The 19,565-nt window shown below is 38.1% G+C and overlaps 1 long non-coding RNA gene across 3 annotated transcripts in view; it reads right to left on the bottom strand.

Moving 5' to 3' along the window:
* Window positions 1-17,196, bottom strand: part of LOC123586142 — an 80,081-nt gene extending 62,885 nt beyond the window's left edge. For 2 of the 3 annotated variants that reach the window (XR_006706625.1, XR_006706629.1), the window contains exons 1-2: window positions 15,878-16,115; window positions 13,011-13,198 (exon numbers count right to left, since the gene is read on the bottom strand). This is a non-coding gene — a long non-coding RNA (uncharacterized LOC123586142). Of the gene's footprint in view, window positions 1-13,010; window positions 13,199-15,877; window positions 16,116-17,054 lie in introns of those variants that run through there. The other variant, XR_006706632.1, reaches the window with a different exon arrangement.
* Window positions 17,197-19,565: the final 2,369 nt, after the last annotated feature.

Genomic DNA, 19,565 nt, shown 5'->3' with positions numbered 1-19,565 from the left:
ATTAACATATCACTGATGTTAAAGAAATCCTCTGCTTACAGAAGCTGGAAGTCAACTGAATACCAATTTAACTGGGAAGAATTGGAAGATGGATGTGATTACTGACAAATAAGAGTTAACTTGTAGACCCTCCTCCCAGGAAAGGAACTAGCTTGTTGGGAGACACTCCAGTCTTGAGGCGAGGTAGTGTGTGGCCACGTAGCCATTTTGTCTTGTTGCATGACAGTTTCCATGACAGATCATGATTCAGGGGCATCATTTAGCTAGGAACAGTCAAATAACACGAAGAGATTTCATCAACAGTTTCCAAGATGAGTCAACCATTTCAAGTAATTGGATTCAAGTGTTTTGAAAATTATTGAATAATTTGATGTGTTGCACTTCACCTTCAATCACTTGGTAAGCAGCATTACATTTTATATTAGTGTTTGGAGAAAAAGGTCATGTATTTTAAAATTGTGATCTACATATTAATTTACATCAATACTAATTATTAAATATATCAATTTCACTCCTTGATCCAATTGTAAAAGTGAAAAAACAACACAAAATAAAGAACTCAAAGGGTTGAAACTCAATAGGCTCACCCCTATTTTCTTCCAGCTACCATTTAAGAAACAATAATAATCACAGTAAAACTGACCACGTACTTGAGAAGTCAATATAATCCACTTCAGTCTTTTTCATGAGAAAGTTTCCCTTTAGGTGCTATGATGCAATAAACAGGTCTGTAATCTTACATAATCTTAGGTAATGCCAAGTACATATATTCTAGAAACCCAAGGACAAACCCAGATAAAAATTGAGTAGCATGGAGAAGCCTTGGAAGTCATACATGTTTGTAGGTAAATTTATGACAGTATCTAACAAAACTTCCTTGAATTCTGAAATGTATAGTATGTACATATTAAGCAAAGATTAACTGGTAAAATTCATGAGGAGATTAGAGAGATGGAAAATAAAGGTGTGAAGAGAGAGATCTAAGTATTGCTTTATTTGATCTGCACTGCTTAATCCATGTTCAACTATTGAGCTAATTAACAAATGACACTATATTTAAATTGCATTAATATGTTTAGATTTCATACTGATTTCATATCTTACTAGGAACTCAGATTTTGAAATTATTATCTTTCAAGATATGCAAATGAGAGGCAATTAGTGAATTTGCTGATTAATTGTAGGAGACTGCTTCATGTACCAACGTCTGCTGCCATTACTTTCTGGCAGATGGCTTCACTAAGATATGAGCTATTACAACTCATCTCACATTAAGGTGGGTTATCTTCAATGTCTGTCTACTACACACACACACACACACACACACACACACACACACACACACGTTAACAAAGTAAAGAAGTCAACCCCTGCCCCATTCCTCTCAGAAAGGATCCCCTCGTAGAAAAGGATTTAGGCTGAAAGCAGATAACTCTAAAAGATCCCTTCAGCCAGCTGCTGAGTCTTTGGAAACTGATGGACCTGATGGTGGTAGAAAATTCAAGAGGACCGGGGCGCCTGGGTGGCGCAGTCGGTTAAGCGTCCGACTTCAGCCAGGTCACGATCTCGCGGTCCGTGAGTTCGAGCCCCGCGTCGGGCTCTGGGCTGATGGCTCAGAGCCTGGAGCCTGTTTCCGATTCTGTGTCTCCCTCTCTCTCTGCCCCTCCCCCGTTCATGCTCTGTCTCTCTCTGTCCCAAAAATAAATAAACGTTGAAAAAAAAATTAAAAAAAAAAAAAAAAAGAAAATTCAAGAGGACAGAGTACAGTTAATGAACAATATGTCATTTGATTATTTTTTTTTTTAAGTTTATCTTATTTATTTATTTTGAGAGAGAGAGAGGGCACACATGAGCCTGGCAGGGGCAGAGAAACAGGGAGAGAGAGAATCCTAAGCCAGCTCCACGCTGTCAGCATAGAGCCCAATGTGGGGCTTGACCTCACAAACCATGAAATCGTGACCTGAACTGAAATTGGATGCTTAACCAACTGAGCCACCCAGGTGCCCCGGTTATTGTTTTTCAAATTATGTTACATTTTATTTGTAAAACTATTCAAAGAGTATGATACTCTGTAGACTAAGAAAATATGTTTTTTGTTTATATGTGCTATGAAACTTCCTTAGAACCTGAGAATTGTAACAAATTATAATTTTTAAAACAGGCATTGACTACATACCTAACATGTGGTAAGCGCTGAGCCGTAAGTTTTACATGCATTATTTTATTTAATCTTCACATCTTTACCCGGTAGATACTGTTAGTGTGTTCTTGTTACTGATTATCAATCTAGGGTTAATGAAATTAGCTAAGCCAGGAGAGCTAACACCATTTGTTAAAGAGCTGGGGTTTTAAGGTTTACTTTGCAGCAATAACACTCTTACTCTACACTATACAATACTGCCTTCAAATCATAGAATTTCAAGTGCTTTAAGGTGTATAAAGAACTTCCAAAGATTACTTTCTTTTAACCCTTATAACCACGTTCCAGAGATGCACATTGTACGTTGTGTGTGGAGGCCAGACTCAGACCCAAGGCCACCACTGCCTTCACCTTGGCCTAATTTCACCTTTCACCTTGGTCAAATCTGAGCACTACTTTCTTAACTAACAGCCACGATCGTTTAGATTTCTAAACAATAGCCATGGAGGGGAAGATGTTGCCATGGTAGCATGTAACAGTATGGAATAGCTAAAATATGAAAATATTTTTCTTAAATTATTAAGTACTTCTGTTTAATTTAGCCTGTCTTCCTACCATGAGGTATTCTAAAGATAAAAAGGGGGGGGGGGACTTTTTTTTTAAGCTAATAAAAATCATGTCCCCTATGGTAGTGGTGATCATTTTAAAGTAGGAGAGGTTTGTAGATAAGTCAATGAAGGAAAAAAGTAGGAAAAGTAGAGAGATTTTGTATCTTTGCCTTTAACTAGAATTTTAAATATTCTCAGTAGTTCTTTTATTGGGAGATTTACTTGGTGTTTTCTAAATTTTTAACAGAAAGGAGAGGATAAAATTGAGGATGTTTCATTAAATTACTTCATAGATCTAATTGCGGATATCATCTTTCAAAGCCATTTGGGATGGGGTTTTAGAGAACTCAGCATTTCCCTTCTCCCATACTGAGACCAATGGTGATGATTTAATAGATAAACAGAATCTTGCCATTGATTAAATATGCCAAGGCAACATTTATCTTTTGGTTATTCTTACTATACTGACATTTGAAAACCAAAGAGGTTCTTCCTTTCACTTAACCAGATATGTAATTGGTGTTTCTTCAGATGCATACTTAGCTTGCAGAAACAATGCGTTTGGCAAAAATAATAACAACAATAAAGATGCAATGGAGAATGTTATATAATGTGAAATTATACTTTATATGCTCTCTGTTATATGTTATATTTTAGTATGTACATAATTATTGTACAGGCTGTTTACAGAAAACCAGATATGCTGTACTTTGTGGAAGAGGGAAGGAGTTTTCAAGCATAATTTTGATTCCATGTGATTTTTGCATGCTCTAACTTGAGAAGTTAGCCCCCCAGCAAGATGTGGTACTGCTGTATTCAAAATAAAAACAAGCAGCTTTTAATCACCTTCTTTTTTTAATTAAGACTAAATTCCAGTATTAAAATATCAATATTTACTATGAAGACTCTAAGGTTTCTTCATAAACATTCAAATTAAATGATATGCAAACGTATACCAAATTTATACTGGCCACTAGGTCACTTCAGCATGGAAGAATCAAATATCATGTATCCAAAAAAAAAAAAAAAAAAAAAAATTAAATGCAACCATTACTCTTGATTCAGAAACCTGAATAGCTCACTATGCTTCTGTATCTTTTTCTTTCTTTCTTTCTCTAATTTTTTTTTGTCCCTCAAATGTCAATGAAGCAACTGAGAGTAGTTGACCTCTTTAACCTCGAAGGGAACCCTAAAAGCATTCCGTGCCCTCCTGCATCGAATGGCACTGAATTAAGGTGGGACATCTTCCCTCTGGAGCTCATCTGACTTCCAGCCTGCAACCTCTTACTCTTAAGCTTTAACAGTCTCAGCAACTGCAAAGAAAACAATATAAAAGCTCCTCATGGATTAACAGACCATTACTGGTCGTCGACACTTCAGCAGATGAAACCCCCTTGATCCCAGACTATAAAAACGCCTTCTGAACACTCTTCAGCTCCTCTTTGATTCTTGGCCCAAGTCTTAATTTTCTCACAGTACTGAAGCTCTGTATTTCATTAGAGATATCACCTTAAATCCCTGTGTGTCCTTACTTGTTTGAATGGGGTTTCTCTTCTCCAGATTCATCTGTATCTATTTTGAAGGTGAACTAATAAATATCAAAATATGTTTTTGAAAACTATTGATGGTAAGGGACAGGGTTGGGCTTTTTATTAGCTTGTTTTTTAGATAAAGCCCAAAGGTTACGAGCCCGAATTTTCTTCATTTCAAATTCGGATCATATAATCACTTTGTATTGAGTCCTGAGGTTGAAAACACCAAAAACACCCCTGTTAGGATTGAGTCCAGCTTTTATTCCACAGCCGAAGTTATTCTTGCACTTTCTGTCTCAACTGACTTAGAGAATTTCGAATGGTGATAACCAAAACTCACAAAATCTTTTCACCCCACACAATATAAATAATATTGTCACTAGAATTTGAGTCTATAGTTCTCCTATAAAGGCAAAATATGAAAACTCGAATCTTAGTACAAGCTCAACTCTTAGTGTGCCAAATGTTGTTTATTCAGGCTGCTTTTTTGTAAATGCATTCTAATCTATACAAAAACAACAACAACAACAACAACAACAACAACAACAACAAAATGCTTTTTTTCCCTGAGGCATTAGTTCAATCTACTGCTTGATCCACAAACACAGAGCCTACAGTATCACTGCTTCCTTTTTACTTATTTAAAATGATAATAGTTCCACAGTTTTTTCTTGATAGATTAAGTAACACATGCCTATTGAAAATTTTCACAATCCAAAAAACGAAAAAAGAAAAAAAGGAAGAAGAAATAAAAGGGAACTGAAATTATTTTTTCCTCTGATATTGTTTTAGCTAATGAAATTATTTAGTTGAAACTGAAATTATTTATCATGGTATTAATCACAATAGAAAAAAAAATGGATAGCCAGCAAAGTCCCTATCTTTCAGGAATTTATAATGCAAAACTATGTGCCCATGTCTCTGGGTCAGCCATTTGTCACTCAGGAATCTAGTAGAAAATCAATCCAATTGGTCTAAAATTACATTAGCATTATTTAAGATATTAAACTAATTATATAAGAATGACTGTTTAGCTCCAAGCTAAGTCCTAATCATTCCAACAGAATTATCTGCCATAAGTATATAAAGAGATCAAAATATAGAATAGATAGTAAAGATTTTTTACTATTAGTAAGTCACAAGTCCTAGGAGAAAGGGTGGGAGCCTAGGTTGGGGCATGATTAAGGCAAAGGTAACTCCTCTTTTATATTTAACTAATTAGAAATTTAAATGTTTCATACTCAAGATTATTAATCAAACCAGGGGCACTTGGGAGTTGAATTAAACACTTATAAGGAAGATAGAATTATTCTGAATCATGCTTGTTCTAAATTAAATATTTTTGTTACACGGGTTCGGCTGAGACAGATGTGTAAGTACCTCTAATCACACTATCGTTGGACCTATGTGAACATTGACTTCCATCCCTACCAAATCTTTTCTTTATCTGAACATTAAAGACACATTGCACAGGTGGGCAGGTGAGAGCTGAGCATAAAACCGAGTCAGACAAATCCCCTAAATTACTCTTCCCAAAAACCAGTGCCATACAAAGATGGATGGATGGAATTTGATGGCCAGCTGGGGAGTCGCTGCTTATTACGTGACCTAAGGCAGGGCAGAGATTAAGTTTTCTAGCCAATCAGAAGGAGGGTAATAACCTATTTTGTAAGAATATTGATAAATGCAGTGAGAAAATACACCAAGTACCTGGAACAAGGCAGATTTTGAATCATGTTTTGAGTTATTTCCATTCCTTTTGAAAATAAGAGCTACAACACTCTCCCATAAAAATGAAAATTATCGTGGGGTGCCTGGGTGGCTCAGTCGGTTAAGCGTCAGACTTCAGCTCAGGTCATGACCTCACGGTCATGAGTTTGAGCCCCGCGTCGGGCTGTGTGCTGACATCTCAGAGCCTGGAGCCTGCTTCGGATTCTGTGTCCCTCCTCTCTGCCCCTCCCCCACTTGCACTCTGTCTCGCTGTCTCTCAAAAATAAATAAATGTGAAAAAAAAAAAGAAAATTATCCAGCTGCTCCCATCACTGAAGGCTTTTAGAAAGCATCTGTAAGAAACAGTGTTACACAATGTATCATGTATACTAAAGCAACATCGTCCCTACCCTAGAAACCCTGTAATCCAAGGTTGGCAAAGCTGATGAATTTAAAAAACCTAAATACAAAGGGGATAGCCATTCTAGAAGCACTTTCCTATGCCATCCTGAAAAATAGCATCCTGCCCTTAATAATGAGAAATTGTTTGGTTGATCATTCACTCTTTGCATGATACACATGTTAGAGAAATCAATTCATTAAAAAATAGATTGGGTGCTTATTGTGGGTTATTAATTTTGAAAAGCGATAATTACTAAAGCTAGTGGATGACTGTCCATAAAGACATAATAGCATACCACCTGCTCTGAATATGTGACTTCGTACAAATGTGTATATGCATACGCCTGCATATATAAATGTAAGTTTACATATTTATTTATATTCCAAGCATTTCTACAAAATATTTTATATGACTTATAAAAATATACATAATACAAAATAATAAAATATATATAATCGGAGAGAAAGAGACTCTCCCAGTAAAAAGACCGTGAAAAATTGTAAGCACATAAAAGCAGGCCTTAAAGTCCTAAAGTCAGTTACTAAACGTCAATTGCTAATTCGGCCCTGACTTCCCTAAGGGTCAACAGAGGTCAAAATACAGAGGAAACACAGACTCCAGTATCCAAACCGATCATAAGACTGGACATCCTGATTGCCTCCAAGAAGCAATGTTTATCCTTACACTGAGATTCAGTCGAAGTTTCTCTACTGAGGTTTCTCACAAATGGGATACTAAAGGACAAAGTGGACAATGCAACAGGAACTCTTAGAAAGTAAACTAGATTTAATTTTTTTTTTCAGAAACTATATTCTGAGAATACCACAGTGTAAGTCCAGTGAACTAAACCGAAATTGACTTTGTGGGGAAAATCCCCCGCAAAGAATGTTATTGGCCAAATCATAAAATAAAGGAGATAAAAAGACAAAACCCTCCTGTCCCATTTTCTCACTTGTGAAATGAGGGAAGTGGGCTATATCAGTTCTAAAGTTTTTGGCCCACCACAGACCTCCACGATAGCTAACCTGAATGCTTGGGTACTAATATTTATATTAAAAGTACAACAAAAATGTCATTAGTAAAGCTAAGAAAGGGGAACGTTTGGAGAGGAAGAAATACCGTATCTTGGGTTGATTGGCAATCTACCATTTCTCTGAGCGAACTGTATGAAGAGAAAACTAGTTCCCACAAATTGGAGGCCTGTTGGCAGTGAGCTTTGTTTGAGTCATTCTAGCAAACATGGTGTTTTTTCACTCATTGTCAATCTTCTAAAATTAGAAGTTTTCACATTAAAAATGTGAATTTCTGGCTTTTATTAAAAAAGTTGGGGATATGCCTGGATAGCAACCATCAGCTGAAGCTGCATGGCCAAGGTCATACTCTAGTACGAAGTCACAAGTTCCTCGGCATTCCTTACCGTGAAATTAAGTCAGCTGACTTTCGTCATGGGACTTGTGCTATTTGCTTTGTGTCACAGATTAAGGAGAACAAAACATAAAATATCTCATATCCAAATTTCCCTTTCAAAAGTGAAAAGATAATAGATGGATGAAAACAGCTTATTTCAAGAAAAATTAGACTTCACTTCTCAGTGGAAGTAAAGAAGATGGCTACCTAGTAAAATATGATAGTTAATATGACCTGGAAATGGGGAGCCACTGGCCAAAAAGCACTAACTTCCAGTTACAGGATCAGTGAATTCTGGGGGTGTAATGTACACACCATGGTGATAATAGTTAATAGTTGCTACGAGAGCTCTCAAATGTTCTCACCACAAAAGAGACGTGATAATAATGTGTGGTGATGGAAGTGTCAGCCAAAGCTACGAGAGCAATCATTCTGCAACATGTAAGTGTATCAAATCAACATACTGTGCATCTTATGGAATGTATTATGTCAATAATATCTCAATAAAACTAGAGAAAATAAATTGCAAAGAATGGAAGAGGAATCTGAGATTAGGAGATCCTCAAGAGCTTTTATTAATCACAATGTATTAAACTTATTTGGATCTTGGGGCTTGTGAGTGGCTCAGTCAGTTACATGTCCAACTCTTGATTTTGGCTCAGGTCATGATCTCACAGTTAAGGAGTTCGAGCCCCACGTCAGGTTCTGTGTGAACAGCATGGAGTCTGCTTGGGATATTCTCTCTCTCTCTCTCTCTCAGCCCCTCCCCTGCTCGCTCTCTCTCTCTCTCTCTCAAAAATAAACATTAAAAAAATTATAAACTTTCTGGATCTTGAGTCACAAAAGCAATTATAAATATTAAAAATATGATCTGTTGGGTACATCTACCCGACTCTTTCACAACAGTTACACAGTACCCAAAGGCATTTCTGTTTTGTATATAATCTTATACAATAACTTATTTAATATAAAACACCATACTTTGGTTTGACAGGTTGCCTTTACTTCAAAGTATCCTGGAACAACTGAGAAAACAACCAACAATGGTATTTCCAAAAGAATAGTCTAAGAGAGAAAAGAAAATTATCTTAAAAATTGAACTAACTTCCAGAAACTTATCAGTATATAATTTTCTTAAGGTTTACTCGCATGTGAAAAAAACAAATTATATTTTTTTAAGTTTATTTTTACTTATTTTGAGAAAAAGAGAGCGCCAGTACGGGAGGGACAGAGAGAGGAGAAGAAGAGACAGAATCCCAAGCAGGCTCCAAGCTGTGGGTGCAGAGCTGGATGCAGGGCTCGAACTCACCAGCCAGGAAATCATGACCTGAGCCAAACCCAGAAGTCAACCACTTTGCCTGGGTAGTTCAGTCGGTGGAGCATCCAATTTTGGCTCAGGTCACCATCTTGTGGTCTGTGAGTTCGAGCCCCACATCGGGCTCAGTCAGCACAGAGCCCGGAGCCGGCTTTGGATTTTATGTCTCCCTCTCTCTCTGCCTCTCTCTCTCTCTCTCTCTCAAAAATAAATGAGCATTAAAAAAAAGTCAACCACTTAACTAAGCCTCCCAGGTGCCTACAAATTATATGTTTTTAATTATATAAAAATATTACAGATTCAGGTGGGGCAACCTGTTTATGGGCTTATAAACGCAAGCACATTAGGCTTAATTAAGCCATTATTCTAGCAGCATGTACTGGAGCCTTACTACTATATTTTAATCATATTAAATTCATTAACATGAGGTTGAATATGAACTCTATAATAAGGAAGATTGAAACCTAGCTACGTATAATAAGCTGGGTCTGCAAAAGAAAATTTTTAAGGTTAGAAAGAACTGCTTAACAGACCTGGATTTAGAAGCTACACTTCGTCTTGCCTGGAGTGAATCTAGTCCTTGTATCGTTTCTGTTAATTACAGAGCTGCTAATCATACTGGGAAGAATACAAAAACCAAATGGAAAAATCATTCAGGATATAAAGTAAGTTCTGATGAGGAGGAAGTGCAATATTGAATTAAAAGTAGCAACCACACACCTGCTGAGCCTCCGGTGTGTAAGCACAGAGGGGCTCATCAGTTCGTGGTTGTTCACTCATTTGAACACACGAAATAGGTTTCATTTCTCTGCATTCTTCTGATACACTACAAAGGCCGAGGAAAAATGCTTAGAAGAACAGTAAGAACAAAATAACCACAAAATTCGTAAGCACCGCACGCAGCAACATTACCACAAAGAACATGAAGAACAACAGTTTGTCGTCCAAATTGTGAGCAGATCTCTGCAAGCGCTCTCACCAAAGCTGAGGGGCGCCATCAGGCGGCAGGGGCGTCTAAGAAGGAAGGGCTGGGCTTCCTGGCTCTTCTTTTCCCAGTATTCTCTTATTTCAGCGGTAAGTTCAAGATACAGTAAAACGTCAAAAACTGGACTAGAATCCCTCATTAACTGCTGGGATTTTTTCCCCTACTAATTTGGGGGGACAGGGTCAAATCACACATCCATATGCACACACATTCATACTAGATTTAATTAAACAAATGCATAAAACGTTTGTAAATATACCTTGGACTCAGTATAAATTTAACCTCAGGGGCGCCTGGGTGGCTCAGTCGGTTAAGCGTCCGACTTCGGCTCAGGTCGTGATCTCGCAGTTCTTGGGTTTGAGCCCTATGTCAGGCCCTGTGCTGACAGCTTGGAGTCTGAAGACTGCTTCAGATTCTGTCTCCCTCTCTCTCTGCCCTTTCCCCACTTGCACTCTCTCTCTCAAAAATAAATAAACATTAATTTTTTTTTTCTAATTTAACCTCAAACGCTGTGAATCTTTCACATTCACATTTGTGTAGTAAACGCTGATCTACAGAGTGAGACTAGCTTGCAGTGCAGCCTAGCTCTAGCTCGTAGAGTTAAAAGAGGCTTAAGTTCAAAACCCGGCTTTCCCACTTGCTTGTTAAATTAGTAGGCTTCATTGTATTCATCTGTGTAAAATGGGAATCATAATTTACCTCTTACGGTTGTTATGACAATCGAAAGAAACCATCCATGTCAAGCACATTGGAAGTGGGCACTACACTATCACCAATTCAGTTTTCCTATATAAACTCTTAAAGCAAGTGTGTGTGTGTGTGTGTGTGTGTGTGTGTGTGTGTGTGTGTACGCACCTGTGTGTATTAGAAATCTTTTGGTAAGGCAATCTAATGCAGAGTTTGTTAATGAGAGTTTGTTAATGAATGTACTCTAACCTGCAAATGCAATTCGTTCTAACACCCTATTACATAATTCTTTCTTTTTATTTTTTTTTTTTTAATTTTTTTTTTCAACGTTTATTTATTTTTGGGACAGAGAGAGACAGAGCATGAACGGGGGAGGGGCAGAGAGAGAGGGAGACACAGAATCGGAAACAGGCTCCAGGCTCTGAGCCATCAGCCCAGAGCCCGACGCGGGGCTCGAACTCACGGACCGCGAGATCGTGACCTGGCTGAAGTCGGACGCTTAACCGACTGCGCCACCCAGGCGCCCCTCTTTTTATTTTTTAATGTTTATTTATTTTGAGAGAGAGACAGACAGAAGTGAGTGGGAAGGGAGCCGAGAGAGTAAGAGAGAGACAGAATGAGTGGGGGAGGGGCAGAGGGAGAGAGAGAATCCCAAGCAGACTCCATTCTGTCACGTTTCAGGAACCGTGAGATCATGACCTGAGATGAAATCAAGAATTGGACGCTGAACCGACTGAGCCACCCAGGTGTCCCTAATTCCTTCTTTTTCACAGTGTTATTTTCCTACTTCACCAAGAAGCAAGTACCTACCACCTGATAAGAGAAGCTGAGAATCAGATGGGGCTGGATTTGAATTAGCTGAGGGACTGAAAGTTACTTAAATTTTCCTATTCTCAGCTCTTTCTTACTTGGAATAATTCTTAGTAGAAAGATTAAACGGGTCACTTGACACAGAGTAGGACCCAAAATAAATTGTAGCTCTTATCAATATTATAATCTACGTAGTTATTCAATCTTTACATTAAATTTTTTATTACAGTACTCAATATTTAATTTGTATCATAAGCGAGGCTTAACATTAATAATATTTAAAGGATATTTTTAAGTCCTTGAATAAAATGGCTTCACTTTACTACCAATTTCCATGATTTAAAAGATAAATGAATTTAGTTAATTGGAAGAACAAAAGCTGTCTAGTTTACCAAATTATTGACGTTTGTTGAGTGATGTGGCCTCTTGGGTGAAAGAGAAATGTTAACAGATAAAAAAAAAAAAGGAACATGTGATACTAAGATATTTAGGGAAATGCATGTTGTCACATGTTGATACTCTGGAGCCCTGATACTTTTCCATGAGATGCAAACACAGGAATCACTTTTCCATCTTAGACATGCTCAGACATGAAAATAATTCAAAGCATAATAGACGTCCTTTTCCACCAGGATTGAAGAATCAGAATGACAATAACATATTTTTGTAGAAAGAGTGTAACATCATTATTATATTGTTCAGCCTATTTCAGAAAGAACCAAAACTCCTGCCGTGAACTCCAGCAACAATAGATTTTTAAATCAACAGCTGGTTAACGTTATAAGAATGAATCATGGAGCAGAAGTGACAGCTGGATAGGATCCAGGGAGCCCAAGAGATACTAGAGATAATTTTGGCATTTTAAAGGGAGACTTTCTTGAGTGCCTCTGACCTGGTGCTACATACATCTTAATTTAAGGCGACAGATAGTGTGATAAAAAACAAAGTACAATTATAATTTAAACCCAAAGGATCTAGACAAATACAAGTGTCTTAAAAGGTGGTGTATTTTCCAATCAGGGCAAAGCATTCACTTCACCCGAGATCTCTTGGTTAAATCCTGGAAATATCTAGTGTTCCACTTAGAACCGTTTAATGTTTAATTTTTTTTTATATAAGGAATAAATTGGATCTGTTTTATGGTCAAGTTAAAACAAGACTTCTACCTAGAAGCTTGACAGGTAAAGCCACACCAATCTTTTCAGCTTTAAAACCAGTCAAAAAAAAAATCTGTTTTATGCTTCTCAGACTAGACAACAAAGTCATGAGAGGTTTTCCCCTTCAGATTTAGTGTAAATGTCCCCACCTGACACACACAAAAGCCAAACTATCAAACGGAATGATGATACTGGTGTTCAACACCTGCATTTCAGAGCCGCCAACAAAGGGAGACGGAGACTTTGGCCTACACACCTGTCGGATGGGCGGATGCCTTTCACCTCTTCTGCTCGTGATGGGTCCCCGCGGGACAGAAGTGGAAAAACACACTCTTCAAAGGGTGATGCATAGAAGAACAGGAGAACAAAACTTCTGCGTATTCCGAGGTTTATGTGCCGAGTCATAGGGTTCATCTGGCAACATGCTTGGAAGGAAACTATACACTAATAGAAAAAAAAAAGTTTAGTTTGCTCCTAAACAAAAATGGGGGCAGGGGAAGGCAAATTTCTAAAAACACCAAAGGAAGATAAATTATTATTTAAAGGAATCTAAATGTACGACATTCGGTAGCTGTTATGGTAGCTAATTTTTACGTTATTACTAGAAAATGTATCAAGCATAAATACAGCCTATGTATATTTCTGGAAAAAGAATTTTGAAAAACAGTTATCTTATGAATACCAGACACGTATGTAGTTTATAGTCTTTAAACACTAATTTGCATACTTAATTTGATGTCGTGTGTATTCGTATCATTTTAAAAATAGTATACAATTGCTTTAATCTACTCTTTTGAAACCTTGAGGTGATAAATGGATGAGTCACTAAGAAATGAACAGGTACAGAACCTGTTTGGGAAATGTTTAACCAAGCTGCTTAAAGAGAAAAATAAAAATTCTAATAATTGTGTAACTCAAAGTATCACATTATAGAAAATCTGAAAGATTTCACTTGCAACACCACTTAAAATAGCAGTATGTGTAAAAGATAATAAAGTATTAGGACTTTGTATATGTTAAAGCAATTGGGACTTAATTACATCTAAAAATGTTTTATCAAACACTGGGTTAAATGTCTATGTCACCAAACAATAAGACGTCTTTAAAGCATTTTAATTTATAAAATAATTATTTCAAATTACCCTTGGGGCGCCTGGGTGGCGCAGTCGGTTAAGCGTCCGACTTCAGCCAGGTCACGATCTCGCGGTCCGTGAGTTCGAGCCCCGCGTCGGGCTCTGGGCTGATGGCTCAGAGCCTGTAGCCTGTTTCTGATTCTGTGTCTCCCTCTCTCTCTGCCCCTCCCCCGTTCATGCTCTGTCTCTCTCTGTCCCAAAAATAAATAAACGTTGAAAAAAAAAAAAAAATTACCCTATGTATCTAAAAGGATTTCACAAAACAAGATTTTTGAGGAGCTTTAATAATGATTTGGATGCACAGAATTCCTTTTTTTTTCATCAATAAAAAAATAGGGATATTCAGGTACACCACCGTCATTTCTAACACTGCAATTTGTTTCCAGGCTAGAGGGGGGAAGCTAAAAGTTTGTGTGCATTTCTGATGACAGATGCGGACAGGAGCAGAATCTCTTTGGAGTTTTTGGAAGATGAAAAACAAACAACTTTCTTTCGTGCTCTTTTCTTGAGAGAGACAGAACAGATTTGTGAAGCTACCACCTAGCCAAATATGAAGCTCTGGAATTCTTCCCAAAAGTTGTGACTGGGTAATGTTTCTATTCAAATGAAGTGACTTAGTCATTTATGTATAATTACCATTCAAGAGAGCAAGTGCACATACGAGACCAGAACGTCTCCAGAACAAACCACCCCTCCGTGGCCATCCTCCTAACCCGTGCTTGAACTTTGGCAGTAGTTAAAACTCAAGCTGGATTGTCCACTACCTATAAATGAAGCTGAAATGTGCCAACTGTGAGGATAAGTTTCGAGGAAGCTAATAGGTTTTAGTGTCTGAAACTTTCGGTAATCTGGCTTTAAGTGTCATAGGTCTTTCAAGGTGGATTCCATCTGTCCTATAAAGTTATGTATTGAAACATAATGCATCCCTTTGATCTCCTTTGTAAAAACCCTATGAAGTCAACAAAATGCCCCCATTGACTCAACAGCCAGATCCCCAAACTGTTGACATGAAAGATTTTAACACTTGTAAGTGTTAGTAAACAGTAAGGCAGCTATGTGTTGAAAGCCTCTCAATAAAAGGAGTTGGTGGTAGGCTGAGTCTTGCCACAAGTACAGACTGTCCTACTAATATTTTGTACCAAAATCAGACAAAAGAGCATGGTTCAAACCAGAATTAGGCTTGGTAATGTCCATTCACATACAACCCCTAAGTTATTCCCTAATAAAAGTATTTATATTTTATTTCCGAATCATTTGAGTTAGTGGAAAAAGTATTCCAGCAACATAGATTCATACTATGGTAAAGAACACAAAGAATATATACACGGATGTAGACTTACGTATGTATGTATTTTTGTTTGTTTATAATGTTATGTATTTGTGTGTATATGTATGCACATATTCAAGGAAGGTGCATAGAGGGAACAGGGTGCAGAGAAAATTATGTTGACTTTTTCAGTCAGAACGATCCAAGTCCAAATATTGGCTATTACTGCTGAGTAGCCTTGATCATTTTTCTTATCTTTAAAAATGAATAAGTATTAATACCTACTTCACTGATTGTTAGATTGAGATCAGCAATATTAAGCACTTAGAATAGTAGCAACCAACAAATACTATTTCTCTTTTCCTTCCCCATATCATCATCATACCCAGACTTGAGTCCAAGTTTTTAATCCAATTTTAGAATTTAATTAGTCTGCTGTTTCAGCATTAACATATGTCCTCAAGTTCTTGAGACATTGAACACAGACTCAGTAGGCTCTTATTGAAAGGCAAGGGAATGTGGTCTGTCTCAGGTTTGCAATGCCCTGCTGATCTAACAAAGCAAAATCTTGTTCCTCCTTCAACAACCTGGTCAGGTGTCATATCCTCTATAAAGACTCCCACAATTCTGCTGGGCAACAATAATTAAATGTTCATTTCTCTGTTCTCCCAAAGCTTGGCTCATACTATTATCATAGTACTTATTATATTCCATTCTACTTACTTTTTGTCATGTTGTTATCATATTATTAAATTGCATTATATTTACTTCTTGTCCTATCTACTTTCTCTTAGAGAAATTGAGTTCCATGAGGTTGGGATCCGGGTCTTAGCCTTCCTGACATCCCCATCATGTAGCACAGAGCCTGGTAGATAGAAACATACACAAAAAGATAGAGGGAAGCAGGAAAGGAAGCCAGAAGGACTAGTTCCCTACTTTTCTCATACTGTGTCTTTGATCATGGACTCAACAACAAGTAAGGTTTAAAAATAAATAATTCCGTGGGGCGCCTGGGTGGCGCAGTCGGTTAAGCGTCCGACTTCAGCCAGGTCACGATCTCGCGGTCCGTGAGTTCGAGCCCCGCGTCAGGCTCTGGGCTGATGGCTCAGAGCCTGGAGCCTGTTTCCGATTCTGTGTCTCCCTCTCTCTCTGCCCCTCCCCCGTTCATGCTCTGTCTCTCTCTGTCCCAAAAATAAATAAACGTTGAAAAAAGCAAATAACATTAAAAAAAATAATAATAAAAAAAAAATAAATAAATAAATAATTCCATTAACTGGAAGAATCAAATAGTTCTAAGTCCTCCCCAATCTTGAAATATGATTCTATATTATTTCAGCATCTCACTTGTGAGCTGCCTCAAAGATCTGCAAATTTTGTAACACCATCTAGCCAAGCATATGACAGATGGCTCTGAGATCAGCACTGTATTTTTGTGTGTGAACCAACAAACATTCTATGCAGGTGGCATCTGTGTACACATATTAGAAATGCTAGAGGCTTTAAGCTTGCAAACAGAGCCCTCAGTGAGGAAATGCACATGCCATGTGAATTTGTATAAGCACAAGAGCCTTTTACCTAATTCAAAATTAGTACTCACGTATAGCTGTCCATTTACAGATTTACTCCCTCTTCTCAGCTAGCCAGTCTTACTCAGATTCCCTTCTGGGAATTTCTAGACATTTCCATTTATACACACATATACACACGCACACACATCTATGCACCTACATATACATAAGTGCCACTTACTCTCAATCATCTTCCACAGTGATTGCCACCGAAGAGATGTGCCTAACGCTCAAATCTGGTCATTTTGCTTCCATACCACAGCTTCTACATCACCAATGATAAAGTCAAAACTAACTGCATACCAGTCATAAGCAAATTACCTTCCACTTACCAGTTATACCAGGCTCCCTTGGGTCTCTATTCTTCTGCACATATTTTTTCCAAATACTAAGTTGCCATTTTCATGCTTCTCTTATTTAAAAAAAATATTTCCTTTCCTCTCTCTCTTTTTTCTTTCTTTCTTTCTTTTTTTTTTTTTTGGAGAGAGAGAGAGAGAGAGAAAGGGCACAAGTGAGCAAAGAGCAGAGAGAGAGAGAGAGAGAATCCCACAAGGGGCAGAGAGAGAGAGAAGTGGGGCTCGTACTCACCCGATATGGAACTTGAACTCATGAACTATAGGATGATGACTTGAGCTGAAGTCAGATGCTTAACTGACTGAGTCACCCAGGTGCCCTGCTTCTGTTTTCAGGTCAACTGTCAACCTGTCTGAAAAACTTCCAATGACAACACTTTCTCCCTTGCCCACTGAAGAGTTGGATGCCCAGCTACTCTGCCCCCAGGACACCCTATGTAGATGTATATACCATGCCTCATAAACTGTACTACATTTTTTACGTATATATATACTTGCCTCACAAGATTGTATGCTACTTGAGAATGGGAATGAAGTCTTGTTCATTAATTGTATACTCAGCGCCTAGAATCCTGAATGTGCTTACTTATTTGTTAAATAAGTAAATGACTATATGGATACTATCTATAAAGTATTCATAATAACTTTATAAGGACATCCATGGAATTTCAAAGCTTAAAACAAACACTAGAACATATCGTTGAAACATTGGGGATCAGAACTAAAGAAGTCGGCATAATAGAGTGGGATTAGTCATACACAAAACGATGCTTGACATTATGTCACATTATCTCCTCTTTTTTAAATGTTTATTTATTTTTGAGCGAGCGAGCGAGAGAGAGAGAGAGACAGGGTGCAAGCAGGAGAAGGACAGAGAGAGAGGGAGACACAGAATCCAAAGCAGGCTCCAGGCTCTGACCTGTCAGCCCAGAGCCCGACGTGGGGCTCAAACTCACCAACCACGAGATCATGACCTGAGCCGAAGTCAGACACTTAACCAACTGAGCCACCCAGGCGCCCTATGTCATATTATTTCTTTAAGTAAGATCAAGTCAGTTTGAAACCTTTGTTCAGAGGCATAGATTATATATATATTATATATAATATATTATATATAACATAATTATATAATTATATTACATTATGTAATATAATTATATAATTATATAATATTATAATATATTATATAATATAATTATAATTATAATATAATTATATAATTATATATAATATAATATATTATATTATATATAAATATATATGTATATATGTATATATATATATATATATATATATATATATATATATATATAATCTGTCTTTCTAACCAAGTGCCCCCTTGAGACTCCCAGATAGTGCGAGAGCAGGCATGGCACCCATTGGCTGGCCTGCATCTTGATTCCGGGAGCAGGGCGGTAGGAGATGGAGCAAGCCCAGGAGCAGAGCACAAATGTAGTTCCCCAGGACCGTGGTTTCCGGGCTGCCGGTACTAGTGTCATAACCACAGGCTCCTCAGACCCTCTGGAAAACTTGGAGCCTCAGCCTTCGGAGCAGCGGGTGCGCTGTGTCCCCAGCAGCAAACGTAGGCACGTAAACCCCTCATCGTCTGGTTCCGCCCAAAACGTAGTTCCTGAGTCTCGATCCACGCCGTGGAGCTTCACCCATCAGCCTCAGACTGACAAGAGTAAAGAATTCGCCAGATTGTCATTTTGTCCCAAGCCGGATCCAGCCAAGGTCTGCTGTTTTTGCCTTCCCAGAAACGGATCACCACACAGGAAAGGAAGCAAGGCCTCGGCTCCTGCTATGGAAAGAAAAAGAGACGGTCCAGGTTAGCCAGGACATGAGCGAGAGAGCTGACCTTGGCTAAGGGGCTACTCCTGAGACTTTGCATCTTTAGGGAGTGATGGGGGGAGAAAAACGAAAAAAACAGAGCTAGCCAAAGTTTATTCACAGCACGGAGAGCAGAGTATAAAGTCCAGCAGCTAACTGGCTGTGTTATGAGCTAACATATTTACATGGGTTTCGGGCTTCATCCTGACAGTAAGATTCTAGATTGCCCACCTCATCTATGCTTGGTTTCACAAGTTTCCTAAGTTCTCATGTTTCCTAACTTTAGTTTTTTTATTGAGGGTCAAGTTCTCCAGGACAGCCATCCTCTCTTGCTGTCTTCCGTTCTTGCTGAAGAAATCTCAAACCCCTGTTTGTGGTTGTTAAAGGGTATGTGGCACAACAATAATCTGTAAGCGGGAAGAAACTATACATCATGTAGTCCAGCCCCCTCTTCCTTCAGGTGAAGGAAGAGAAGCCAGTTGAAGCTAAGTTGCTTGTTCTAGGTCATTGTATCCATTTAATGGGACACATGGAACTTTAGTCTTTAACTCCTGATCACCTCCATGACACCTTGCTAGTTCCACTGCCACTAGCAGATTAGGAATATTCTCGTGTTTAGAATCCTCCCTATTATTCTAAGTTGCTATGAGTAAAGAAGCT

This window comes from Leopardus geoffroyi, chromosome B1 (assembly GCF_018350155.1).
Source record: "Leopardus geoffroyi isolate Oge1 chromosome B1, O.geoffroyi_Oge1_pat1.0, whole genome shotgun sequence".
Taxonomy (NCBI): Eukaryota; Metazoa; Chordata; class Mammalia; order Carnivora; family Felidae; genus Leopardus; species Leopardus geoffroyi.
The sequence above is the reverse complement of the archived record's forward strand: the minus strand, read 5'-3'. Positions and strand labels throughout refer to the sequence as shown.